Here is a 23,163-nt window from a genome sequence, read left to right on the forward strand (position 1 = left end):
TCTGAGTTAGCTGGGGCAAATTCAAAAGTGTGGGGGGGCGGGGTAACCCCCAAACCATCACACCATGTTTGTTTTATAAACACATAACTGATACAAATGCACATCCCACATAAAAGGTTTAAATGTTTGAGTACTCGTCTTGTTTCAAAACGAACACATCAACATTCAGTATCCTTTTGCATATGAAAAATAGGACAACAAAACATGCAGACACAAATTTCATTCTTTGGCATCTTCCTAAAACACACGCGGGTCATCAGCAGAGTTCATAGCTTCACTGCCAACACACAGATTTTGCCACTGAGCTAATGGAACGGCTGTTTGCATTAATAGATTGCTGTCCTCCTTGTGGACAGATGCTAAAGGGGGATGCAACACCCAGTTCTGGCAGATGGTTACAGAGCAATGACATTCAAGGATCTCAGGCTCAAGATATCTGCTTGGATCTGTTCGTATGCTATGGAAGGGGATGTGCCAGTACAGCTCAGACATCTACTGCTACTTGCAAGCTCGATTTTTTTTTCTGATGAAACCAATCAACAGAAGCCTGATGTCACCTCTTCTTTGCACTTGGCACCTCAGCCAGTCACATCACAGAGTTCTCACTCCACTCTCAACTTCCTTGCCTAGCAATTACAGGTCTCACTGAATGCCCTCTGATTTTCAGAGCTGGAGGCTTGTTGCTCTGTGCTCTACTCGGTCTCCCCATTCCTAATCTATTCCATGCTTTCCATCACCCAGTGTTCTTTCCACAAGACATGTTATCTCCATCCTCCTTTACCTCATCTCATGACTCAGCACTTTCCTTCATAGAATCAGTCAGGGTTGGAAGGGACCACAAGGATCATCTAGTTCCAACCCCCCTGCCATAGGCAGGGACACGCTACCCTAGATCAGGGTGGCCAGAGTCTCATCCAGCCTAGTCTCAGACACCTCCAGGGATCACTTTCTCAGTCAGATCTGTGCTCTCCTTTGCCTCACTTTCTTATCTCAGCTCCACTGGATCTGCATCCTAGCCTCCAAACTCAGGCATATTCATCTTCCTCCAGGCCTTCTTCACCATTCCCAGATCCAGTCACAACTTTGCAGCCTCAGCCCAGACTCACTTCTGCTTCTGGTCTCCATCCCCACTGCCTGCTCCTCAGATTAGTTTACACAAACCAGTTTTCACAGCTTTGTAACAAGAACTGATTTCTGTGTTCTGCCAGAAAGACTGCAGAAGTCATGCCTGACACAAAGGCATATCCCCAGAGAATTTCAAAGCTTAAAGTCTTTGAGCCTTCTAAAACTGTTTTAGCATGGTCTAAACACAATGCTTCTAGCACATTCCTTTCTCCAAACTGGATAAACCATCTCAATACTAAAATTTGTCCCCTTGCTAAAAGACAATGAGCAGAAATCATTGCAATGCTCTGCTGACAGCTGCTAATGACAGAATAGGGAAAAGGTTGGTCAACCTTAAAATTGAGTAATGCCATCAAACATGCACACACTAAAAGCTGGTGCAGATAAAGAGTGGTAGAGTGTAAGATAAACTACACTGAAGTCAATAAAAAAAACAAGCAAGTGACCTTTCAGTTTTAATGCACTTTGAATGCAGGTCAAGGAGAACAGTCTACATTGAAGTGTTCTAAATTTCACCTGCACCTCTGTGCTTTCATTCTTACTGATGTATGTACAGCCTAAATCCATCCCACAAGCTGCAGCAGTTCAGTTGATATGATGAACAGAATTTAGTTAACCAGTCATCTTTAACACGATCTTAAAACCACAAATAGCAGTACATTAGGGGGGGGGGGGAAATCAAACAAAAAACCTCACTTCCATCCAAGAGCTAGATATAAATATGCAGCTGAAAAATAATCATCTTGCAACAACAACAAAAAAACCCAACACCACAACAAAAAAGAACTCCTAAATATGCAATTTGCTTCAAATGAGTCACTGAAATCCATTATTAATCGAACTAACTTTGGCTACTTAGTGGTTTTGATTGCTTTTGATACTGTTTCTTTTATGATGTTTTAATTATTGTTGTTTATATATTACAATAATTGGATTTTAATTGTCTTTGGAGCAGCACTCTGACTGTCTTGGCAGGGAGGCACTAAATAAATAAAATCATTATTATTATAAACATAACTGATGGTAATAGTTTTTCACTCTGTATTGTTAGCAATAGCAATGTGGAAAGAAAGAAGTATGGGTGTCTGTATATATATTGTCTGCAAGAGAAAAACAATAATCAGAACATCAAGGTTAGGTATCTAACTCTGCCACTGGTTATGTCTGTGACTTTGAAAAGTCACTTAGCCTCCCTCTTATCTCCACTTACTCATCTGTAAAAGGATTATCATAACACTGCCCAATCTCCCAGGATTAGTAGGAGAATTAGCTAATGTCTCTAAAGCATTTTGATCTCCTCAAATGAAAACTGGAAAAAGCTTTAATCTTTAGATTATTAATGATATGACAGAAAACCCGGCATAAACCAGAAAGAGCTACTCTAGCATTAATATTTTTAATCTACAATTGGTGCATTTGTATTGTCTATACATTTAGATAATTAATCTTTCACAAAGTCATAAATAGGTACTGCTAATAAAGACAAAATTACATTCTAGACAGCAAAGAAAAATGTCTTCCAAAGTTCCTAATATGAAAAAAGTAATAGGGAAACCATGCTTTTAGATATATACATTTCATTCTTCCTATTCCTATGTTTGAATCTTTTTTATTAAAAACCAAAACAAAAACCTACACTTTTTCCTTAGTATGCCCAAAGACAAAAGTTATTTCTGCAGATTCATAGCATTAAAATGCAACAAAAAAGGGGCGGGAAGAGGGTGGAATGTTGCACACCATAATTCAGAAAAAAAGATCTGAACTTTAAAATCAGTCTCTCTGAAAGTTACAGGAAAAAAATCAGCTTTGAAACTAAGACTGCACAGGTGAGGGAGATTTAAAGTTCTTACAGAATTTTTTAAAGAGTAAAATATTCTGATTTCATTTAGACCAAATACTGTTCTAGGCTCTGGTTTATTATGATAGGCTTTTACTTAACAGGGTTTGGTTGTTTTGGGTTGTTTTTTGTTGTTGTTGTTTTTTTGTTTTTTTTCAAGCAGCTTGATAGAAACTCCTAAATTTAGTGAAGGAAGCAGAAAGAAATACAAGTTTACAGTACAGTAACCTACCTACTTACTGAATCTCTAAGTCTGAGGAACTCAGTCTGCTATTCCTTCTCCTCATCCCCATCCAGCCTCTTACATGCCTTTTTGCTTCTGCAATTTACCAGCAGCTCAGCTAAACTACAGAGAAATTCCTAATAAAATTCACCTTTGCTACAAAAAGGTTGTCTTGCCCTCACCGAGATTAATTTTATAATAATAATACTTACTATTATAGAGGGCTACAAAGTTGTGACGGTTTTTGAAAGTTTATCCAGAAAGAGCTGACCTGTAATTCACAGCTGCATGGTTTCAGTTATCCCCTTCCTTGCTCTTTGCCTTGCCATGCTTCACTCGCACACATCAATACTGATGCCTGTTGACAGTCAAATTGCTGCTCATACTCCTATTAATTAAAAATTTATACAGCTGATCATTTGTTAACACTAAGAATATTGCAGCTATTATTAATGACATTTAGCTTCCCATCCTTTTCTTCCCCTAGTGCCATTTGCAATGTTATTAAAACCTGTAACAGGACATCAAGAGACTCCAAATGAAATTCTTGTTTTAAACCTTTCATATAGAAAAAATTTTCTAAAGACTGCAAACAAGAAATTAATACTTTACATATATAGCAACTGCAATGTAAAGATTCAATGCTATGTTTCCTGTTAGTATGCCTGTGTTTGGTAGATATCACCAACTGATTTTGTAAGTTCATTACATCATTTTTAGAGAGGACTCAGAGTGTCTCAGGTCATCCAGCTAAGGCTTATATTCCCGATGTGCCAAGCCCTCGATACCAGTCATGGTCAATAAAACTTACAGTAGCTAAGCACCTCTGAAAGTCAGACCCCAGATTATTTGAGCTAAGCATCCAAAAACCCGGGAACCCAAAATCAATGACAGTTTTCAGCAACTTGCCTGAGGTAATGGAGCAAAACCTTGGCAGAGCTCAGAGCACATCCCAGTCTCCTGCTGCTCAAATTACTGCTGTAGCTACTGTGACATCTTCTCCCCTCACAGGAGCAATGCTTAATGTGTTGGGCTTCTCCCACAAACCCAGTGTCTGAGCACTCAGCCCACACAAGCAGAAGAATCTCACCTCACCTGATCACCAATCACCTATTGATTTCTGACAACTGCTTAAGTGTGAGGTACGCAAGACCAGCCAAAGGGATGTGCCACATAGCTAACTAGGATCTCATGCTCAGCATAGTTTTTAATCAGCCAGCATACTTTCCAAACAGCATCTATGGCACTCTGACTCACCTCTCAAGATGAACTGAAAACCTCAGTTCTCCATGACCCTACAATCACAGCTTCTTACCTTCCATCAGTTACTTTTAGGCTTTACATTGCCAACACATTGCTGAACTCATTTTCCAGTCACTAGTCAGTCTGTAACCAGCATTTTGATATCTACAAGCTAATAGAACTTCACATCCTCCAAAAATGAGATTCTCCATTATCTCCATCTAATCACCTCCTTCAAACTCCCCCTCCACCTCAGCGGCTCACCAAAGTCCACGCAGGCCTCTTCCCAGTCCAGGAACACCCAAAAACTTTTTCCAGGGCAAGCTGAAGTGTAAATTAGCAGTACATCACCCTTCCTTCTCCACATTCCTAAACCTATGATTAATGCATTGTGTCTTACACTTTCCCTTCTTTCACAGAGGATGAAATACTTCAGATTACTTCACAATTGCCATGGGATAAGAATATGCATGCAAAAATGTTACCATGGAGCTGCTGAAACACTGACTTCACTTCTTCTGTAGAAACTTATTTGGATGTCCAGACCCACATCTTATTTGCACAAGCTCTTATAGAAACCTGAGGCTGGCATCAAGAGAATCAAATGTCTCTGCTTATTAGGGTGAACGGGAATTGCATATAGTGGAGACTCTGGGCCTCTTAGTGTCTGTGAATAACTCCCATTAACATTTATGGGGAGTATGCATATTGAGGGAAAGAAGAGAATAAGCCCCCATTGAGAAGAGAGCAGACTCCAGCAATTCCATTCATTTCACATTGTGTGCTTTGGTCTTCACTAATCTCAGCAAAGTATCCTCATGCAAGACTTCTGAAGTAGTTTTTTTCTCTTTATATCCATGGAAATTGTATTTTTTTGACAAATAGTTAGCTTATGCTTCAGTAAATCCACAGTCAAATTATCTCAGTTAAATATCTACTCACCTCTCAAAACAAATATCAAAATTGAGACTTTGCAGATACATTCTTTGCTGCAATAAGTAGGAAACTCTTCTTTGTCCCTGTTCAGGCTACGTCGGGGTGCGCTTATTCCCTCATACACACCTGTGTTCTCTTGTAAGCCTTTTTATCTGTCAGACGAAGGTCTCTCCCTTTGTCATAGGGCCAACAGGCTTTCACAACGTGAGCCGTTTCCCAAAATTTCCACAGCGCTGCCACTAACAGCACAGCTTCACCACAGAGTAAGATAAGCACAGGCTAGGCAGTGACAGGATTTTCACTGTTGCCTGTACTGAGCAAGATTAAAATGCCGGCAGCTAGTCCCCCTTAGCCCCTCTGACTGTTGTTATCATCAAGAGAGGTGAATCAGTGCTGTACAAATGCCGGGAAAATCTAAAGAAAAATGTTAGTGCCAGCAGAAGCACAGAGGCTTAACTGAAGTGCTGATAGAGAATACTTTGGACAGCAAGAACTGGTAGTTGTGCTACAGAGAGAAAAAGCTTTCAGAGCTTGCATTTTATTCTTCAAAAGCATGCATGAAAATTTTCATTTAGCTAAGGCTTAAATTGAGGTTGTGATTTTTTTTAAAGTTTATGGTTCTCTCTAGTCTGCAAGTAACACCAGTGAGACTACATCAAAAATCAAATGTAAAAACAGGTTCTCCTCTCCACACTCAAAATGATGAAAAGAACCTTGCATGAACTAGAACAGATTCCCCTCCTCACCACCACTTTAAATTCAGAAGTCCCACATTCCTTTCATATAATATCAACTATCAAATGAAGAAACATTTAGTGTCTCCTCAGATTTAGCTGACATTTGAATTCTTACAGGCTGGGGAAATGTGTAAATGTGAAATATTACCGTTTGCTAGAAATTATTCAGCGACCTAGAAGTTTACACCAGAAAATCTCAGCACCACAGGGCAAGTAATGACTTCCACAAGACAAAGGACAAGCTTGAACTATTCTGTATATCCTTCCCCAAAACTAAGAAACTGAAAATAAGGTCAAGAAGCTTACCAAAATCAAGACATACAACCTAGCACGACATTAGCTTCTCATTTGCCCAAGCTTTTGAAACTAGCCTTCAGAAGGTGCAGAAGATCATTCCTTCTCAATCAATAGTTACATGAAGCTCATTTTGATCAACTAATTACAACCCAAGCAGAGAGTTAGGCGAGACATCCAAACACATAGAAAGTGTGTGTGGTGATGCAGCTGTTCTGTTACAAGGCATTTTGGATGAAGATAACTACACTTGTGCTAGACGGCCAGTAAATCTTAACTCATTCCAAAGAATGATCCTTTCTGTGGGCAAGACACTGCTATGGAAAATGTCTAAGAGCAGCAGTACCCAGCTCAGCAGAACAATGATGCCTAAAGCTGTGACTGAACTAAACAGAACTAAGTTTTTGAAACAATGTTTGGTACAGTTGCCTCATTAGCAGTATTTAGTTTTCTGAGATCTGAACGGGTTTTTTTTTCCCCATTCAGCACAAACTGCAGGATTTAAGTGATGTAGGTGAAAACTCATAGCTGCTAGTTAATAGAGATACTACAACTAGTTAAAGACATAAGTATATGGGGTAAGCAATTTGCTTCAGCCTACAGTAAACAATGTTTTCGTGTCACTATAGGTGTTCTCTTGTCCTAGTGCTTTGTTTTTCTTTTTATGATGCTGTCAATAGCTGCTGTAGGCTTGCAAAACAAACAGATGTCAACACCAAAGGACAACACTATTCTTCAAAGCCTCTCTCGTTTCTTTTCAAAATATGTGATAGATCAGAAAAAAACCCCAATCCTGATAGCTTTTTTTTTTTTCCCTTTATGAAATTCTCACAAGCATTGTAGGTTAGCACATCTTACAGTTTCTGGATTATGCAGTAGCATGCAGAGCAGAACAAATATATGTCAGTGTAACTGAGAAGAGATTCAGGATTGCTCTTTTCAGCAGCCAAAAGGCTAGCCAGTAAGTGGCAAACAAAAGTTGTCTAGTGGAAGGAACTGTAATTAGACTCAAACCAAACCGGTAACACTGACAGATGCCCCTGAGATACACAGGTGATCAATTGACAGTCTAATTTTTTGTTTTCAAATTATTATTGATAGTACATCTTAAATTAATCCATTCTGCAAATTTACAACTTTTAGAAAAAAGCATTCTGAATTATTTTTTACACTAGGCAGCAATTGAAAAGCAGATAAATCAAGTTCAGAACAAACTAGTTGTACTTCAACATTTGTAATTAAGCATGATAACCAATTACAAAAATACCTAGAACAGCTCATAAGTCACTCTCTCACATCAGAGGTTTCCTAATCAATTTAAAATAACTAGATGCCACTATAGAAAATAAGCAAGATCACAGCATTTGCTAATGAGTCTCAAAAATGGATTTCACTGCATGAAAATGTTCATTGTTAGGATAAAGCCTGTGTTGCCTGAATCTTTAGGGGCATTTCTATTTGGATTTGATTGGAGAAAAGTCCTTTCTGCTCTTTTCTCCTCTCACCTCCTCTGCAATGGTCTACTTCTTTTTCCTTCCCTCCCTTCAGTGAGTTGGTGTTATCAAAGTGGTACACTAACTCCCAAAAATATATATCTAAGAGCCTTGTGCTGAAGTAGGTAAATTCCTCTGTGTTACATTGGTTATTTTGAATATAAATATGGAGACACAAGACTTGGAAAGTTATATGGCAGAAGATGCAGTAGCAGAGCTCTGAAGCACATACCCAGGTAGCGCATCATGATGTGAATGATACCACTTATACATTTCTAAAATGTAAAGCTTTCCTGAGCTCTTCTCCTTGCCCTAGGACTTGAACTCTTGTTGAACAAGCCATTCACACCTTACCACTGATAAAAACCTACCCCAACAGAGAGCAACAGTGACTTTTTCTTTTTAGGTCGCCAGTTGCTTGCCCCACCACCACCAAGAAAAAACCCAAAACATGCCCACACAACAACAAACAGGTATCCATTTGACCTAATTGTCCATTACCCTGCCATGTTTGGAGCAAGAGGACATCTAATGCTAATGAACTTATCTTGAAAAAGGAATTGCAAACTCTATCTCAGGCCCTGCAATCAATTATTCATGCAAGTAACTTTGAAGTCAGGAGGAGTACCCACAGGCATAAACTTTCTTACAAGAGGAACAGTTGGCAGGATCAAGACCCACAACACAACATATGAACCTTCTGTGACTCTTATTTTAATTTTTCCTCTTTTTTGTCCTTGTTACTGTCCAATTTCTCCTGCTAGCACATTGCCTGCTTCCATCTAGGAGTAAAAGATGCTATGCCAAAAGACAAAGACAATAGCTGCTGTTACATTCAGCTAGAAGAGAAAGTATTAAAAATACCTCAAAAAAGTATTTCCAGACCAATTTTATATTTACAGGGACAGTATGGTAGTTCAAAGAAACTCTGTAATGGAACACAGAGGAAAAGAGGCAAGTTACTAGCACAAAGAAATGGTCCTAACTTTCCTCAGCCTAATGTATATAATCTTTCTTCTCAAGACATTAACCAACCTTGCCCAGATAATGCTGCATATCCCTCTACATGCAGAAATTCCCAGGTCTACACGTCATATAGTCCTCAGACCTATCACACGAGAAAAGACTTCTCTTACGATCTCCCTCCTGAAGAAAGTGAGCTCAAACATCAGTGGGCTAAGCAGATGTCAACTCCATAAACCCCCAGTGCTTTAAAAGAAACACTATCTGGTCTTGGAGCTCAATTTAGGGATTGATAAATCAAAACCTAAACCATTCTACAGCTGGCTGCATCTCATATTTCAAAATACACAAACTTGAAACTTAAGCAGACTGATAAGCCAGAGGAATTAATGTCTCACCTTCAGGTAAAAGGTGATAACATAGAAGCAAAGTAGAAGAAAATTCAAACAAAGACCTTGTAGAACAAGAATTTAATTTTTTAAAAAATATGTTAGGATTATTGGTGTTGTTGGAGAATAGAAAAGGAAATCCACGTCAAGCTTGAAACTCTTAATGTAGACCTCTTATGCTTTAGGGCCAATGCCCTAGACTAGTGCCTTAATTATTCATAAGTTTTTCCAGAGAACTCTAGTCTAAAGGATAAACAGTTTTAGGGGTTGGACACAGAATAAGAAGAAGATAAGATTATCTAATTCCATTGGCCTGCTGAATATCTTCTATTTTTCAGTACAAGCTTGCCCACTCTCTGTGGCTGCCTGCTGCTTGGCTTCCCTGTGCTGTGACCTTGCACACTGATCTTTTTGTTTGGGTTTGCAAAAGGTACAGGGGGAGGCATAGAGACTGCAGGCCTTCTGGACCTCTTCATGTCCAGGGAGGGGGCAGAGCTGCAATACTGTACAAAGATGTATTGTGTTGTTATTGAACTGTAGCTAACTCTGAAACTAATCAGGCAATAGTCTTAATTTTCCAACACTTTATATACTATGTTTTATTTCACCTTAACTGAAAATTACAAAGACCATAGAATAGTCTGGGCTAGAAGAGACCCTCCAAAGGTCACCTAGCCCAATCCCCACAGTCAGCAGGGACATCCCTAACTAAACTAGTCTGCACAGAGTCCCATCAAGGCTCACTTTGAATATCTGCAGGGAAAGACCCTCAACGACCTCCCTGGGCAACCTGTTCCAGTGTTCCACCACCCTCATGGTAAAGAACCTACATCTGCTCTTCTCTACTTTGAAACCATTGCCCCTCATCCTGTTCCTGCAGGCCTTCACAGCCTTCTTGTAGGCCCCCTTCAGGTACTAGAAGGCTGCTACTTCATGTCCCTGAAGCCTCCTCTTGTCCAAGCTGAAGGACCCCAGCTCCCTCAGCTTGTAATTGTAGCAGAGGTGCTCCAGCCCCCTGATCATTTTTGTGGCCCTCCTCTGGATCCACTCCATGAGGTTCCACGTCCTTCTATATTGAGAGCTCCAGACCTGGATGCAGTACTCCAGGTAAGGTCCCAGCAGAGCAGAGTGACGGGGCAGAATCGCCTCTCTGGATCTGCTGGCAACGCATGTTTTGATGCAGCCCAAGGAAGCAGATAAATTCTCAGAACATAGAGTAAACCAGAAACTATGGTCAGCTTTGCTTAATTCCTTCATGGTTTTTCATACTAAAAAAAACCCTTTAAAAAACCCTGGCAAAAACACCTGGGAGCCTGACTGCATTTCACAAAAACAGACCTAACTGAGAGAAAAATGCAAAGTCCCAAAGCACCAATAGATTTCCAGTTGAGTTTTATTTAAACTCTAACTAAATAACCCACAGGCTCTCTGATAAGCTTAATGAGGCCAAAAGAGCAGTATCTCACCTTTGACCATGCAAGAGGCAACAATTTCTGTTACCCAGGCTAAGGAAAAGATCCTGCTGACTCTGCATATTGGAAGGCTATTTCATTGATAAATTATGACATGATAATTTCTGCCAGAGCCTAAGTCATCAGTTGGAAGAAGTTATTACTCAAATTATTCACGTAAATCAGGTCAGGTTGATTACAAGGCAGCTTTGGACAGACTTCCTCAGGTCACTTATTGACACAAGTAAAATTTCACAGCACGCACTAGAAAAAGCCTTTGGGAAAGTTTTTGATAGATTCTTTCCTTAGATCTGGCAGGGATGTTCTTAGCACTTCTTTATGACGTACAGTTTGGTGGCCACAGTTGACTGGAGTGGATTAAGCTGTTTTACTCTCCTCTTACCTGCATGCTTACTTGCCCTGCTGCAAAGCAGGACTGCTTCGTCCCCATCATTGTTGAGTCAACACTGGTACCATTAAACAGCTCAGAGGCTTGGAGAACACACTGTGCAGTTAAAACTGATCATATAAAATGACATCAGCAATAACAGCTGCTCATTTGGACCTGGTAGACTCAATTCTTGAGCTCTCAAAGTTCAGTCTCTAAACTATTGAATAGTTTTGGTTCTTGATGAGAGTACTGGATGAAGAACAAGCCTTTGAAGGGCTTTCCAACAGCTATTCCAAGTGCCAGGTAAATTTACATATCTAGGAATTATGGGGTTTGGTAATTTAAAATATATGCCTCAGATATTGTACCAATCATAGATAAATGAGCTCTATCTCCATAACATTTCACAAAAACCTGCTTCAGTGAAACTGTTTAAGCAGATGACATTTTCAGGCAACTCCATTACTATGCTCTAAAAACCCACGCAGCCTTTTCTACTGTAATGTGGTATTGTTTTCAAAGATGTTTTCTTAAGTGATTTTGCTGTTCACATGGCCATTCATCTCTAAGAGCTTGTCCTCAATATAACATTAAGTCATTGACCATATTTAGAGACGTCTGAAAAAAGGACAGAGGCTGGAGAAGTCTTAAATTCCTATGAGCTTCATGAAGAGAGATAGAGATTTTACTACTGAAATAATCATTGAAAGGCTTTGACCTAAGCACAAGAGACAGCTCAAATTGCCTACTCCAAGCAAAGAAGGCTTGCTTCTGATGCTTGAGGACCATCTTCTTTCCAGAACAGGAAATAATCACGTCTTTATCAGACAACTACCATCTGAAAAACAAAGACTTGGTCCACTGAAGGCCCTGCCCTTGACTTTAAGGGAGTTTCAGATCAGCTTGATATCAGCAATGACTTCTGCCAGCTCACTCTGCACTGACAGGTGCATCCCATCAGGACCAATGAACTTGTGAATATACAGTTTGTTTTAACTGATCTCTAACTTGATTCTCCTCAAACAAGGGAAAGCCTTCCTTCAGGCTTTTTTTTCTGTTATCTTCAAGGTCAGGGACTCCTGAGGGCCCACCTGAACAGTAAAGACTGGAACAAAGAAAGCAAAGAAGTGTTCAAGGCCAGGCTGGATGGGGCCCTGGCTGGCCTGATCTAGGGTAGGGTGTCCATGCCCATGGCAGGGGGGTTGGAACTAGATGATCCTTGTGGTCCCTTCCAATCCTGACTGATTGTATGATTCTGTAATTCTGCCTTCTCTGCAGCCTCTGTCACCACAGCACCTACCTCCTTCAACAACAGGCCCACGTTTTCTCTAGCAATCCTTTTGCCTTGAATATACTTGAAGAAACCCTTCCTGCTGACCTTGACATCCACAGAGGTCTTGACTTTCCTCATTCCATCCCTGCACACTGACAGCCTTCTTGTAATCTTCCAAAGTAATCAGTCACTTCCTCCACACACTGTAAACTTTCTTCTTCCACTTGAGCTTTCCCAAAAGGTCCCTGCTCAATCATGCAGATCTCCTGCTTCCCTTGACTGGCTTCTTGCTCTTAGGGATACACTGATCCTGACCTTCTAAGACATAGTTTTTTTATTATCAACCAGCTCTCAAGCCCCAGTACCTTCCAGAGCCCTAACTCATGTTAAGCAGTTTCTTTAAGACTATAAAGTTAGTCACTTGGAGTCCAAAGTTGCAACCCTGCTTGTGGTTTTGTGCCTACTACTCATGATCCCAAATTCTACCTTATGATCACTACTGCCAAGGCTCCCCCCAACTCTTAATATTCTCCACTAATCCTTCTTTGTCAGGACTAGGTTAAGTAGTATACCTCTCTTAGCTTCTCCACCATCTAATTCAAAAATTTATCAATACACTGGAAAAACTTCTGGACTGTACATGCTTGGCTATGTGGCCTTCCCAGCAGGCAGAGCAACTCAAGTTCCATATGAGAAGCAAGGCCTGTGATTGTGAGGCTACTTTCAGGTGTCTGTAGAAAGCCTCATCAACTTGCCCATCCTGATCAGGTGGTCTGTAATAAACATCAACAACAGTCTCTCACATTAGCCTACCCATAAATCCTTACCCAAAAGCTCTCAACTCATTCTTCATCAGCCCCAAGGGAGAGCTTGATATATTCTAGTTGCTCCTTCACACTAAAGAGCAACTACTTCACCCTGCCCTGCTGGCCTGTCTTTCTTAAAAAGAACCACCAAAAAGTTATCCCACCATATTTCAGTAATTTAGGTGAACCTGCCTTAGCAGGGGGGTTAGACTCATTCTCCAGAGGTCCCTTCCAATCCCTACTATACTGTGATACCATAATTGCAACGAGATCACGGCCCTGTGACTGCACACACATCCCCAGTTCTTCCTGTTTATTCCCCAAGCCATATGCATTGGTGTGTAAGCGTTGCAGGAAGGGAGCCAAGCATGTCATTTTCACCCTTGAGGAGTGGTAAGCCTGGTACTCAAGAATACTAGCATGCTTCCCTGCATACTGAGCTGCTACACCCAGGCACCGCTCCGGCAAGCACAGCTACATGCCCATCCCCTTTCAAATGTAGTTTAAAGCTTTCTCAGTAAGTCCTGCTAACTCTTGTCCTAAAACACTTTTCTCCCTGCAAGATACGCTTTTCCCATCCATTACCAGCAGTCCTGGTGTCCTGTAGATCAATCCATGGCCAGAGAACCCAAAGTCCTGCCAGCAGCATCAGACTTGGAGCCAGGCATCAATCTGATGGCTCTTCCTGTTTATCACCTCATCATTCCCCGCAATTGGAAGGATAGAGAACATAACTTGTGCTCCCGATCCCTTAACCACCAGTCCAAGATTTTTTTTTTTTAGGGCCTTCAGACTTTTCACCACTTCATGACTGCCTACTTAAAAGATCAAAAGCAGGTAACAATCTGAGTGCCATACTAAAGAATAAGTTTTGTCTTTACATCCTTAACCTGGGTCCCAAGGAGACAGAAGACTTCCCTACGTAGTGAGTCAGGTCTGTTTATTGAGTCTTCCACTCTTTGCAGAATTGAGTTCCCTATGATAAGGGCCTGCATTTCTTTACGGAAGATGTTTTGATAGGAGACAATCTGTTTTAGCTGCAGTGACACCTCCAAGCAGTCAAGCCATCATCTCTGTTATTGAGGTCCCCTTCCAGAACATCATACCTGTTAGGCAACAGAATCCAGAAAAGGGGGGAAAGTGCCTGTTGTACCAGGCAGGAACCGCTTGCATTGCTCCCTGTCCTGCAAGTCGTCACATTCAGTCAAACAGAGAGAGAGCAGAGAGCTTTCTATTGCAGAGGCTGTCTGCTGAGCTTCTATCTTGAAAGATAAGAGTAGAAGTCCAAGCATGTCTCCCATTTCTTGATGGCCCTCAACCTCCTTACCTCCTCCCTGAGGTCCATCACTAAGCAGAGGTGCTCCTCCACCTGTGCACACCTCTCACAGGCACGCTCACCAGCGTCATCCAACACCAGCATAAGAGCAGGGCACAACACCCTGTAGTCCAGTGCCTGGGTAGCACTGTGACACAAAAGCTCCGTCTGCGACGCTGGTGGGAGCAAAGCTCAGGGGTGCCATCAGCTTCTGCCGCGTGGTTACCACTGTTTCTATTGGTCACAGCGCCCAGGGGAGCCTACCCTTGTGGTTTTGAGGAGACATCCACTCGGTCCTTGGTCGCTGCACTCCCGAGAGGCTTTCTGAAGAAACCCCGGGCAAGTGACCGCTGGCCCATTTACGCCTCGATTAGATCTGCCGCTGGCAGTGCTGGCTGCACCCGCGCCGTTTCAGCCGCCAGCCCACGAGCCACCGGCTCCCAGAACAGGCTAGCCGCTTTCCCGGCTTCAACAAGCCCCTGCCCAAAACAGCATTTTGCCAGCCCTTTTTGCCTCAAATCCCTTCCCCACTGCGGGTTTACCTGCCACTGGAGCTGGTCTCCTCTGCAAGTAACCGTCGGCCCGTTAACGCCTCGTTTAGATCTACCACCGGTGGTTACTGGCACCGCCCGCGCCGTCTCAGCAGCCCTCCTACGAGCTGCAGGCTCCCAGCAGAGGCCAGCCGCTTTCTTAGCGTCAAAAGGGACCCCAAAAAACTTTCTTGGCAGCCCTTTTTTGCCACAAACCCCTTTTCCCAGCGTTGGCTGACCTGCCACTGGAACTGGTCTCCTCAGCAGGTGACCACTGGCCCCTTAATGCCTCGTTTAGCTCTGCCGCAGGTGGTGTGGGGCCCGCCCACGAGCTGCCGATCAGGTGAGCCACTTTTCCCGGCTTCACAAAACCCTGGGTAAGAGCTCTTTGACTGCTTCAAGGGCTCATTACCAGCCTGCCTTTTGCTGCTGTTCCCTTCTCCAGGGCACGTTCAACTGCCACTGGCGCTGGTCTCCCGGGTCAGTGACCGTTAACCCAGCGACGCCTCGGGGCGAACCTGCCGCCAGTGGGGCACCGCGCGCCGCCTCAGCAGCCCTCCCGCCAGCTGCCGGCCCCCAGCAGAGGCCACGCGCTTTAGGGCTTCAGAAAGCGCCCTAAAACCCTCCTTTGCAGCCCTTTTTGCTTCTCTTTCTCTGGTTCGGACTGACCTGCTACTGGAGCTGGTCTCGGCAGGTGATAACGGCCCCGTTAATGCCTCGTTTAGATCTGCCGCAGGTGGTGTGGGGTCCGCCCACTAGCAGCCGATCAGGCGAGCCGCTTTTCCCAACTGACTGCTACAAGAGCTCCTTGCCATCCTTCTTTTTGTCGCTATTCCCTTCTCTACTGTACGTTTAACTGCTACTGGTCTCCTGGTCGAGGGACCGTTAGCACATTGACGCCTCGGTTTGAATCTGCCGCTTGTGGTGGCACCGCCTCAGCAGGTCTCCCAGGAACACACCGGCAGAGGCCCGCCACTTCCCCTGCTTCGAAAAGCACCCCGAACGACCTCTCTGCCGGCCCTTTTTGCCTCCAAATCTTATCCAGGGTGCACTTACCTGCCATTGGAGCCGGTCTCCTCGGCAAGTGAACGCTGGGCCATTACCGCCTCGTTTAGATCTGGCGCAGGTGGTGCAGGTTCAGCCAACACCGCCTCAGCTGCCCGCCCACGAGCTGCTGCATCGCGGTTCAAGTGAGCCACTTTTCCCGGCTTCAGAAAGCCCTTCGTAAGAGCCCTTTGACTGCTTCAAGGGCTCACTACCAGCCTGCCTTTTGCTGCTGTTCCCCTCTCCAGGGCACGTTCAACTGCCACTGGCGCTGGTCTCCCGGGTCAGTGACCGTTAACCCAGCGACGCCTCGGGGCGAACCTGCCGCCAGTGGGGCACCGCGCGCCGCCTCAGCAGCCCTCCCGCCAGCTGCCGGCCCCCAGCAGAGGCCACGCGCTTTAGGGCTTCAGAAAGCGCCCCAAAACACTCCTTTGCAGCCCCTTTTGCTTCTAACTCTTTCTCTGGTTCGGACTGACCTGCTAACCGGCGCTGGTCTCCTCGGCAGGTGACCACGGGCTCGTTAATGCCTCGTTTAGATCTGCCGCAGGTGGTGCGGGGTCCGCCCACGAGCAGCCGATCAGGCGAGCCGCGTTTCCCAGCTTCAGAAACCCCCCCGTAAGAGCTGACTGCTACAAGAGCTCCTTGCCATCCTTCTTTTTGTCGCTATTCCCTTCTCTACTGTACGTTTAACTGCTACTGGTCTCCTGGTCGAGGGACCGTTAGCACATTGACGCCTCGGTTTGAATCTGCCGCTTGTGGTGGCACCGCCTCAGCAGGTCTCCCAGGAACACACCGGCAGAGGCCCGCCACTTCCCCTGCTTCGAAAAGCACCCCGAACGACCTCTGCCGGCCCTTTTTGCCTCCAAATCTTTCTCCAGCGTGCACTTACCTGCCATTGGAGCCGGTCTCCTCGGCAAGTGAACGCTGGGCCATTACCGCCTCGTTTAGATCTGGCGCAGGTGGTGCAGGTTCAGCCAACACCGCCTCAGCTGCCCGCCCACGAGCTGCTGCATCGCGGTTCAAGTGAGCCACTTTTCCCGGCTTCAGAAAGCCCTTCGTAAGAGCCCTTTGACTGCTTCAAGGGCTCATTACCAGCCTGCCTTTTGCTGCTGTTCCCCTCTCCAGGGCACGTTCAACTGCCACTGGCGCTGGTCTCCCGGGCCAGTGACCGTTAACCCAGCGACGCCTCGGGGCGAACCTGCCGCCAGTGGGGCACCGCGCGCCGCCTCAGCAGCCCTCCCGCCAGCTGCCGGCCCCCAGCAGAGGCCACGCGCTTTAGGGCTTCAGAAAGCGCCCCAAAACACTCCTTTGCAGCCCCTTTTGCTTCTAACTCTTTCTCTGGTTCGGACTGACCTGCTAACCGGCGCTGGTCTCCTCGGCAGGTGACCACGGGCTCGTTAATGCCTCGTTTAGATCTGCCGCAGGTGGTGCGGGGTCCGCCCACGAGCAGCCGATCAGGCGAGCCGCGTTTCCCAGCTTCAGAAACCCCCCCGTAAGAGCTGACTGCTACAAGAGCTCCTTGCCATCCTTCTTTTTGTCGCTATTCCCTTCTCTACTGTACGTTTAACTGCTACTGGTCTCCTGGTCGAGGGACCGTTAGCACATTGACGCCTCGGTTTGAATCTGCCGCTTGTGGTGGCACCGCCTCAGCAGGTCTCCCAGGAACACACCGGCAGAGGCCCGCCACTTCCCCTGCTTCGAAAAGCACCCCGAACGACCTCTGCCGGCCCTTTTTGCCTCCAAATCTTTCTCCAGCGTGCACTTACCTGCCATTGGAGCCGGTCTCCTCGGCAAGTGAACGCTGGGCCATTACCGCCTCGTTTAGATCTGGCGCAGGTGGTGCAGGTTCAGCCAACACCGCCTCAGCTGCCCGCCCACGAGCTGCTGCATCGCGGTTCAAGTGAGCCACTTTTCCCGGCTTCAGAAAGCCCTTCGTAAGAGCCCTTTGACTGCTTCAAGGGCTCATTACCAGCCTGCCTTTTGCTGCTGTTCCCCTCTCCAGGGCACGTTCAACTGCCACTGGCGCTGGTCTCCCGGGCCAGTGACCGTTAACCCAGCGACGCCTCGGGGCGAACCTGCCGCCAGTGGGGCACCGCGCGCCGCCTCAGCAGCCCTCCCGCCAGCTGCCGGCCCCCAGCAGAGGCCACGCGCTTTAGGGCTTCAGAAAGCGCCCCAAAACACTCCTTTGCAGCCCCTTTTGCTTCTAACTCTTTCTCTGGTTCGGACTGACCTGCTAACCGGCGCTGGTCTCCTCGGCAGGTGACCACGGCCCCGTTAATGCCTCGTTTGGATCTGCCGCAGGTGGTGCGGGTCCGCCCGCGAGCTGCCGCCGGGGTGTAGCACGCGCCAGCCGCTTTCCCGGCCTCCGGGAGCAGCTCGAAAGAGCCTTTCGCTGGCCCCTTTTGCCTCTGCTTCTTCCTCCAGTGCAGACTGACTTGCCACTTGGAAACGGTCTGCACAAATGTGACTACAAAGTGTCAATTAAGTGCAGTTTGCACAGAACAGCTTCTCTGAAAGCAGCTGGTCTCGTTACAGGGGTGCTCAAAACCTTGTGTCGCACATCATTTCCCTTTCTCTCTTTGCCTGCCTTTAGCCACGTTACTGTAGGTTATGGAAAAAGAAGAGGGAATCCATATCAGCGAGAGCTTGGGAGGTGTTCTACCTACACACTCAACTTGAAGTAACATCCTCTCCCCAACCAAAATGCACTATCAGCTTAAACCCTAATTTTGATTAGAGAATAAACGAACAATTTTCTTAACTACAGGAATCGTGGTATAAATTTGAACCCGTCAAATGCACTTAAAAGAATTGGTGAGGTAGAAGAAAAATAAAAGGCGAGTATAGTCAACTCTTCATCCCACTGACTGTGTCCTTAAAGAGAGCCCCATGACTCTAGGCTTGCTTTTAGCCCATCTGTTCAGAGATGGAGAAAATGCTATACTGTGCTCTTTGGTTTCCAGGAAAAGTCTTTTTCTTTCTACTGTCTCTGAGGTCTGGCACTGTGTTTGCGTGCTCCTCTTTAGGAATGTCCAAGTCCCTCCTACCTACCATGTCCTCCAGCATCTTCTCTCCCTGAATAGCCTCATTTGCTCACAGGAATGAAATAATCTCCTCTTCCCTTCACCAAGGGTTTCCTCTGGTCCTCTTCATACAGGATCATGACCAAACAAAGAATAAACACTCTATATCCCAGCTTTTGTAGTCCAGATGATGATCCTATGATACAAAAAGGTGCTAATTGCAGTCATGGTTGAGAAGGGCAATGAAAAATACTGTAAATGCTGGTGAATTATTTTCATACTCTTTTCATTCTATCATCTCACATGTGACTGTCAGCTAATACTCTCAGGATGTTGGAAGCAACAGCCAATTCCCACAGATGGCAACATTCATACATAGTTCAGTGGCAGAAATGTGTCACACCTTTAAGTGAGTTTGATACTGCTCTCACTTCAGAACAGAACATGAACAAGCTACAGTGAACTGAGAAAATGAGGAATACCTGTGAAGTGCTCAAATGATGGTATTGCCCGTGCAAATAACTAAGTAAATATATTAATTTCCTTTTTCACAGTTGAGATCCCTGTTTAATGCACAGTTCCTTTCACTGCAGTTGATAACTTTCAAACCACTTCACTTTTAGCAGTCTCCTATCCTTAACCTTTCCACTTATATTTATGGTTGGAAATGACAGAGCCATATAAAAAAGTAATAATAATTGTATTCTGCTCACTCTACAGTTATAATCCAACTGGCAGCCTACAGCCTGGTTCCTTAGCCTGCAACAGGTGAAGTGTTTCTCCATTTGCCATGAACAGGAGACAGCAGAAAGATAATGACGGCTGCTGGAGTGTTTTGCACTCCTTGGGCAGGTGCCTCTCCTGCAACAGAGACACTGCTGGGTCCTAATTGTACTATAGAGCAGCTGTTCTTGCAGTACTGTGAGTGGGAAAGGCACCACAGTACCCTTGTCTTCACTGTACTGCAGGAATACATGGGATTGCATCTTCCTGATAATAGGGCTTGCTTGCCTACTAACAATGGCCTGAACTGGAACTAGTAATGGTCCACAGAACTGGGATAATCTTGACATTCATTAAAATTTTATTGCAGAATTGAAATCTCCTTGATTTACATGCAGTGACAAGGCAGAAGTGAAGACAAGAGTTGTCCTGGCAAATGGCCAAAGCGTTTCTTAGGGTAGAATCTTTTAGGAGCAGTCTAATTTGCATAACTACAGAATGCTTGTGTCTATGTTAAATAGTAGGTGCGTAGAGCTTCTAGGGAAATAACCAGTTCAGAGAGTCACAGAATCACAGAATGGTTCAGGTTGGAAAGGATCTCTGGAGGTCATCTGGTGAAATCCCCTTACTCAGGCATGGCTGCCTGAAGTCAGTTTTCCAGGACCATGTCCAGATGACTTTTGAGTATCTCCAAGGATGGAAATTCCATCATGTCCCTGAGAAGTCTGTGTCAGTGCTTGGACACTTTCACAGTGAATGTCTTTCCCAGTTTTCAGATAGAAACTCCAGTTTGTGACCATTGCCTCTGGTCCTGTTACTGGTCAGCACTGAGAAGAGCCTAGCTGCATCTTCTGTGTACCCTCCCTCCAAGTGTTTGTATACACTGATAAGACCCTCCCTGAGCTTGCTTTTCTCCAGGCTGAACATTCTCAACTATCTCAACCTTTCCTCACAGGAGAGATGCTTCAGTTCCTTAATCGTCTCTATGGACCTTTGCTGGACTCTCTCCAATACGTCTGCCTCCTTTGTACTGAGAAGCCTAGAACTGTACACAACACTCCAGGTGTGGCCTCACAAACACTAAATAAAGAGGAAAAAAAAAAAAAAAAACACATCCCCCACCTGCTGGCAACACTTTGCTGAATGCAACCCAGGATATCATTATCCTTTTCTGCAAAGCTGCTTCCCAGCTGGGTGGCCCCAGCATTGTGCCTTCCTAGGTGCAGGACTTTGTACTTCCCCTTCTCAGATTCCTGTCAGCCCGTTTCTCCAGTCTGTCAAGGACAGCAGCACAAGTCTCTGGTGTCTCAGCCACTCCTCACAGTTCTGTACCATCAGCCAACGTGCTGAGGGTACACTCTGCCCCATCATCCACATCACTGATGAAGATGTTAAACAGAACCTCTCAGGTACACCACTAGTTACCAGCCTCAAACCAGACTTTGTTTCCTTCACTACCACCCCCCTGGGCCTGTCCATTGAGCCAGTTTTCAATCCAGCTTACTGCTTATCAAGGCTGTGCATTGTTAGCTCCTCTACAAGGACCTTGTGGGACACATTGTCAAAGGACTTACTTAAGTCCAGGTAGAAAATACTCACTGCTCTCCCCTCATAGAATCAACCAGGTTGGACGAGACCTCCAAGATCATCCAGTCCAACCTAGCACCCAGCCCTATCCAGTCAACTAGACCGTGGCACTAAGTGCCCCATCCAGTCTTTTCTTGAACACCTCCAGGGATGGCGATTCCACCACCTCCCCCTGCAGCCCATTCAAATGCCAATCAGTCTCTGTGTGAAGAACTTCCTCTTAAGCCTATCCCTCCAGCCTATACCTCCCTTGGCACAACTTGAGACTGTGTCCTCTTGTTCTGTTTCTGGTTGCCTGGGAGAAGAGACTGACCTCCACCTGGCTACAACCTCCCTTCAGGTTGTTGGTTTGGTTTAGATTTGAAAGCATTTGTATAGATTCAGTAAGAATTGGTGGATACAAAGCAGTGAGATGCATTTGCTCCTCATCAGTGAGTCTGTTCCAGAGAAAGTACAGATTTCTGAAAACAGGTTGTGGTAAGGTAATATGGAAAGGCAGAAAGAAAGAATTTGTTCTGCACTACAAAGCACTCCTGACAATGTCGTTTTCTGTGATTAGAAAGCCAGTAATGCAAGAGTGTCTTGCAGCTCAAGAACACCTAGCTGGCCACAATGATAAATCACAGGCATGGATGGATCTCTGCCTGCTACGCAGTAGCAGAGGACAAAGCACTGAGGAGGGAAGAAAATCTGTCTGCTTCTCACCTTTCCAGTCACTCAAACATCCTATTAAACAACACATTTCCGTTTTTCAGTTTTCACAGGCTCCACACTGTGTCTTTAATCACATGTCTTGGATAGCTCAGTGTTTGAAGGTGAAGCCTAGAAAGTCAATGAGTTTCTCCTGATTAAGACACTGAAGATCTGATTTCAAAGGTCCATTAAAACAAAATAAACTGAGTCACTGTGAGAGGCAACTGCCACCATGCTGGGCTTATGATTCTGGCAGCTACTTCCAATATTAAGGAGGAGGAAACAGGATGACAGGAGGCTTTCCCTAAATACCACACACACACTTCCAGCCTTTTGTTAACATTCGGAAGAGTTTCTCCATGGTCTCAGAGGAGAAAACAAACAAGAATTGTATTAATTCTGTTGCAACTACATCAGTTGCTGCTGGTGACAGTGATGCAGGAAGAGAGGCCTTACCTCCTCTGCCTACTGCTCATCAGCCGTATAAAGGCCTAGAAAGACAGAGGAAATAGAACATGAGGAGTCACATCACTATAGGCAGATGCAAGGATAAAAGAGTAGGTCCCATTAGACACGCTTGTATTAAATACTACTCATCTGTGTTATTTGTAGGATGCTAAAATATATCAGCAAATAGGAGTACATTTATTAGTCCAGTTAGTTTCTGTGCCTCTCATGAAAGATACTGATTAGAGATCTAGTAACAAAAATGGGATAAACAATTCTTTTGTTGAAAGGATGATGAACTAAAGTGGTACAAAGTTGATTAAAATAAGCAGAAATCACTGCTTTCTAGCCTGGCATTTTGACTAATTCTGTGGGACACTGAACACCCAGCTTACAATACTTTTAGCCCCAAGCAGGAGACTTGAGAGACAAAATCCCCAGCAGGGGGTAATGTAATGTGACCTCACTGGGGCTTTCCTACAGAGATAACAACACAAGTTTTTGATCATGACATGGCACCCTGCGAAAGTACTAGATAGCTAGGATTTGCTGAAAATGTTATGTACACGAGTGTGGCTTTTTTTGCTGCAGAAGTGCCAATATTACAGAGAATTATTGCAATACTAGTGGGGGAATTGTAT

General features: G+C 44.8%; 2 long non-coding RNA genes across 10 annotated transcripts in view; one reads left to right on the forward strand and one right to left on the reverse strand.

Moving 5' to 3' along the window:
- Positions 1 to 15,238, reverse strand: part of LOC135184768 (uncharacterized) — a 260,467-nt gene extending 245,229 nt beyond the window's left edge. For all 9 annotated transcript variants that reach the window (XR_010306161.1, XR_010306162.1, XR_010306164.1 and 6 more), the window contains exon 1: positions 15,018 to 15,238. This is a non-coding gene — a long non-coding RNA (uncharacterized LOC135184768). The remainder of the gene's footprint in view (positions 1 to 15,017) is intronic.
- A 3,272-nt stretch (positions 15,239 to 18,510) lies between these two features.
- LOC135184770 (uncharacterized) lies at positions 18,511 to 20,206 on the forward strand. The gene is made up of 2 exons (XR_010306171.1): positions 18,511 to 18,886; positions 19,793 to 20,206. It is a non-coding gene; the product is annotated as an uncharacterized LOC135184770 (long non-coding RNA).
- Positions 20,207 to 23,163: the final 2,957 nt, after the last annotated feature.

This window comes from Pogoniulus pusillus, chromosome 21 (assembly GCF_015220805.1).
Source record: "Pogoniulus pusillus isolate bPogPus1 chromosome 21, bPogPus1.pri, whole genome shotgun sequence".
NCBI classification, from domain to species: domain Eukaryota; kingdom Metazoa; phylum Chordata; class Aves; order Piciformes; family Lybiidae; genus Pogoniulus; species Pogoniulus pusillus.